Consider the following 6,000-nt stretch of genomic DNA (forward strand, 5'->3'; position numbering starts at 1 on the left):
ATCAGGATTTTCTGGGGAGCCCGTATGACCAATCGGGATCATCGAATTAGAGCTGGAGCTGGTGGATGATGATAATAAGGAGTTAGTGAGAAGCACGACAGTAGAATTTGCCGTCGTAAGGTCTTACTCAAAATATAACGCGCTTTTAGGGCGCACGAATTTGCAAAAATTGGCAGCCATCCCTTCCACGTTACATGGCCTTATCAAGTTCCCAACACCGTTAGGAATTGCAACGATAAGGTCAGAAAAGCAAGATGCAAGCATTGTGGCCGTAGAACCAGTAGAACAACAGCCGAGTGAGGGAGAGTAAATTCGAAGCTGCATGATCATCGCAAACCCGCGACATCCAGAACAGAAAATTAAAATTGGCGGAGGATTGTCCGATGAGACAAAGTTTAAGCTTCGTAATATATTAGCTTCTAATACGGACTTCTTCGCATGGAAAGAAGCGGACATGACGGGCGTACCAAGGGAAATTGCTGAGCACAAGCTTAACGCAAATCCTAGTCTGACGCCAGTGCGATAAAAGAAACGCGGCATGGCTCCTGAAAGAAGCGAATGGTTGAAGGCAGAAGTCGATAAGTTGGTCAAAGCAAGCATCTTGCGAGAAGTAAGGTACCAAACGTGGGTAGCAAACCCATTGCTGGTAAAAAATCCCTATGGGTCTTGGCGCATGTGTGTTGACTTAACGGATATCAATAAAGCTTGCCCCAAGGACAATTATCCTCTATCAGAAATAGACTGGAAAGTTGAATCGTTAGCTGGCTTCCGATACAAATGTTTTTTGGATGCGTACAAAGGATACCATCAAATACAGATGGCAGCGGACGATGAGGATAAGACTGCTTTTCACACAAGCTAGGGCATATACTGCTATACCAAGATGCCATTTGGTTTAAAAAATGCTGGAGAACCATACCAACGGGTAATAGACGAAGCTTTCAAAGGTCAGATTGGGAGAAATTTGGAAGCATACATTGACAACCTAGTTATAAAAAGCACAACAGAACAAGGTCTGTTGGAAGACATATTAGAAAGGAAAGTTTTGAAGAGGAAGAAGGAAAGTTTCTTGGTCATATAATAACTGAGCGCGGGATACGTGCAAACCCAAAGAAAATAGAGTCAATCGAGAATATGCCGTCACCAAGAAATAAAAAAGAAGTACAAAGTTTAACGGGTAAGTTGGCGGCATTAACGAGGTTCTTATCAAAATCCGCAGAGCGATCACTCCCCTTTTTCGGGACATTGAAGAATTCCTTAAAGAAAACGGATTTCAAGTGGACGGAGGAAGCAGAAGTGGCATTTCAAGAAATGAAAAAGTTGCTGAAAGAGCTGCCAACAATGACTGCGCCGATTGCGGGAGAAACATTGATACTATACTTAGCAGCATCGAAGGAAGCAATAAGTTCAGTATTAATAGCCGACAGACGATAGGTACGCACTATAAAATTAAAAATAGCTAATTTTCAATCAATAGGCATTTGAAGTTATATAATTTTGCTGTGCGAACAGGTACAAATGCCTGTATATTTTGTTAGCAAAGCTTTGACAGGAAGCGAATTAAACTATCCTGCAATCGAAAAACTGGTTTATGCACTCGTGCATACGGCTAGACGCTTACGAAGATATTTCCAAGCGTACCCAATAAGGGTCCTAACAGATCAGCCGATAAAGCAGGTACGACAAACAACAATTTGTCGTCAAACAAATATAAAATTGCTTGATAAATCCTAGCAAATTTACATTCGCTGATACTTGTTGAGTAGGTGCTATATAAACCAGAAAATTCTGGTCGCATGGCCAAATGGGCTATTGAATTGGGAGAGCATGAAATAAGCTTCTCACCACGAAGTGTGGTAAAAGGGCAAGTCCTAGAATATTATCTGGCTAAAACAGCCGGAGATATCGAAGTCTCGCATGAATCAAAAGAAATACCACCTCCGCCCGAACAGCTGTGGGAAATGCACACAGCCGAGGCTTGTGGCCCAGAAGGCGCAGGGGCAGGAATAGTCCTAAAAAGTCCATAAGGAGAGGAATATACCTTCGCACTGCGATTCAGCTTCCCTATCACAAATAATGAAGCTGAATATGAAGCATTGTTATCTGGGATGCGGGTAGCAAAATATTTGGAGATTAAAGAACTGTCAGTATATGTTGATTCGCAGTTAGTTGTAAACCAATTTAATGGAATATTCGAAGCACACGATGAATCAATGTAAAAATACTTAAAGCTTGTGCAAGAGCTAGCAGTTGACTTCGATTTATTCCAGATAACTCAGGTTTCGAGGACGCTAAATAAAAAGGCGGATGCGCTAAGTAAGTTAGCCGCATTAACATTCAGTCATTTTAAGAAAGAAATTTGGGTTGAGGAAGTTAAAGTAAAATCTATTGAAGAAGACAGTGTTTCGGCTACAGTCGAAGAAGAGGAGCAGAGTTGGATGACACCAATAATAGAATTCCTAACCAAAGGTACATTGCTGATAGATTTAAGTGAAGCAAGAAAGATTAAGATAAAAGCACCAAAGTATCTGTTAGACAAGGGAATTCTATATAGAAAGTCTTTTCTGGGACCTCATTTGCGGTGCCTTAATCCAAAGTATCTGTCAGTCATACGGGAAGTACACGAGAGAATGTGAGCCCTGCATTCGGGACACAAAAGAGTTGCATCCAAAATAATGCGGCTTGGATATTACTGGCCGTCAATGTATAGAGATGCTGCAGAGGTAATACGCAAGTGTCAATCGTGTCAACTTCATGCACCGGTAAGCAAGGCTCCGCGACATCCTATGATACCAGTCGCGTCTCCATGGCCGTTCTACAAATGGGCAATTGAAATAGTGGGGCCATTCCCTGCAGGACCAGGGGGTGTAAAATTTCTGGTGGTGGCCATTGATTATTTCACGAAATGGGTAGAGGCCAAACCACTAAAAACAATTTCGGGTAAGAAAATTCAAAATTTTGTGTGGGAAAACATCGTCTGTCGGTTTGGAACACCAAATGAAATAGTAAGCAGCAATGGTACGCAGTTCGAAGGTAATCCATTTAGTGACTGGTGCCAAGAATTGAATATAAAACAAACATTTACATCAGTCGCACACCCTCAGGTGAATGGTCAGTGCGAGGTTACGAATAGGGATATCGTTTTAGGAATCAAAGCAAGGCTGGGATTGTGTCGAAGGGGTTGGATAGATGAACTGCCTAACATTTTGTGGGCACACCGCACAACTCCAAAGGGCGCAACTAATGAAACACCTTTTTGTTTGGTCTACGGGTCCGAGGCTGTAATACCCGCCGAAATAAATGTGCCAACTATGTGCATAGCTTCCTTCGATGAAAGTAGCAACAACGAAGAACTACGTGAAAATCTAAACTTAGTTGAAGAACGCAGAGAAATGGCGGCCATAAAAGAAGCAATCAACAAACAAAGAATCGCAAGCTACTATAATAAGCGCGTACAACCATTATCTTTCCAATTGGATGACTTGGTGTGGCAAAAAAACGAAGCAAGCAGGGTAGAGGATACGGGTAAGCTTGGACCTAAATGGGAAGGACCTTACAAGGTTATTGGTGTAAGCGATACAGGGGCGTATCGTCTAGCAAGTTTGGATGGAAGAGCAATAAAGCGCACCTGGCATCTTCAGACACTGAAACGGTGCTACATATGAAAAACTGCAGCGGGACTGATCACCCCAAACAACTTCTTAAAGTTTTTATCATGTGAATTTTTATTTTCCATTGTAAACATGACAGCTAAGTGCTGGTCAAAAGATATGTTTGAAATAAATTGAATTATGCAATTTAAGCCAATAACTTGTGCATTTTTTTTACATTTGTTGATTGCATGCCCCTTAAGCTGCATAGGGACACACTCCGAGTCTCAAGTGGCATAGTTTAGTTTGGTTACTAATACTATTTTTAATGGTGACAGTAGTAAAACATTGGTTTGTTTCAAACGCTCGTACACCGTGTAAGACGGAGACTTGCACAATCTAGACTATAAAATACAAGTTTGGTTACTTGTTTAAATAACTCGGACATTGGCATGGCCGGAAGACTCTTGAGTATAGATGATATTGCTCAATTACATCATATATATCTATCGCAATATCACTAAAAATACTCTATATTCGAAGATAATGAAGATGATCTACAAGGGATATGTCAAGATGCGCGAATTTGTATCGGAAGAGTAGTTTGCAAAGAATTTCGATGATTTATGACATCGGTTGATCCCGATACGAGTTAGTATCAAGATAGCGCTTTAAAATGATATAACAAAGCCTCCGATATGTGAGAGTTCGTCCAAATGAGCTAATATTAAAGAGAAAACGAAACAGTGCCTTAAAACCCACCAGGACGCCGTCTAGATATCCGGGACGCCGTCCTGGCCTTCGCAAAGGGACGCCGTCTAGGGTCCAGGGACGCCGTCCTGGCTTGCTAACTGGGACGCCGTTTTGAATTTCGGGACGCCGTCTTGTTCATTTAACCGGGACGCCGTCCTCCCTTTTAGGACGACGTCCCAAAGTAGGTGTGACCGAACTTTCTGCTTTTTACCTAATTTCTCCACCTTAAAATGTCAGTTTTGGGGACTGTTTTCAAGAGAGTTACGTACAGAGAAGTTTAGAGACGATTTTCAGGAGCATCTTGGAGAATTCCATCCTCTTTGAAGAGGCCAAAGATCAAAGCATCATCCATCAACATCTTCTTCATCCAAGAACTCTTGTTCTTGTAGGTTATATACTTGTTCTCAGAAATGATTTCAGTTTATAATTTGAGTGAATTGTTGTCTGTTACAATGATTATTGGCTAGTTTCATTAATGTTTGTCTAGATTAATAACCAAGGTATTGGATGTAATCTTATTGATTGAATGTATTATGTGTGTTAGATTGAAGCTTGAATAGAGAACCATGCTTATTGTTGTTAGAACCATTTGTATCTAGTTAATTGATATGTTGTTGATAAAGAGAACTCTTGTTAATGTATCATATTGATTTACAATCAACTTGTCTTAGATTGATTGTTTGCTAAACCGGACCAAGGGGGTAAACTAGATTAAAACGGTTAGACAAAATAGGAATGAATTGTGTAGAGCGAACGCAAAGGCAATTGTTATTCAAGTCTTTAATCTTGTTGATCAACTAGTCACAAACGAAAAGGTCTAAGTTATAGGGAACCCTCGCTTAGTAATTCTAGTTTGAGTACTTGCTAAAGAGAACTCTTGGCGAGTCGATTTAGGTGATTAGCATGCTTATAGTTATTTGATTACAAATACAAGAACTATAGTGAAAAGGGAACCCTTGAGCTTGTTATTGTATTTGAGTGTTTATCCGAGAGAACTCTTAGTAAAACCTATTAGATAACTACACACATAATTATTCAATCAGGGCTTAATATCTAATTTACATCCAATACCGAGGGTAAAATATCTAGATGAACATTTCCTCTCTTTGATTTAATTCAAAACCTATCTTACTTGCTTTATTTGCATTTATTTGCATCTTATAAAACAAAAGACTAAAAATATTGTTTTTACATTTAACCTTCTTTGATTTGGCTAAATCGTTAAAACAGCCACAAAATATAAAACTTGTACTTTTAACTTTAATTACTTAGTTAATCATAATATAGTTGCTAATTCTAGTTTGACTGATATAACTGTCCTTGGAACGATACACGGATTTTACCATTATCTATACTACTACACGATCGGGTACACTGCCCGTTAGTGTGTAGCAATCTTTAAAACCGGTATTTTCCTTAAGATAAATTATAGACACGATTTCGCACATCAAGTTTTTGGCGCCGCTGCCGGGGACAGTTTTGTGTCAAAATAGGATTATTAACTAATTTGTGATTAAGTAGTTTCTTAATTATTTTAAATTATTAATAGTTTTTGATTTTTAATTTTGTAGAATCGGTATGTGTGATAGTTTTTGTTAGTTGTGTGATTGGCAGATTATAGGTTGCATATGCCACATACCCGAAGTTCAGAATCTCC

This window comes from Rutidosis leptorrhynchoides, chromosome 2, assembly GCF_046630445.1.
Source record: "Rutidosis leptorrhynchoides isolate AG116_Rl617_1_P2 chromosome 2, CSIRO_AGI_Rlap_v1, whole genome shotgun sequence".
NCBI classification, from domain to species: Eukaryota; Viridiplantae; Streptophyta; class Magnoliopsida; order Asterales; family Asteraceae; genus Rutidosis; species Rutidosis leptorrhynchoides.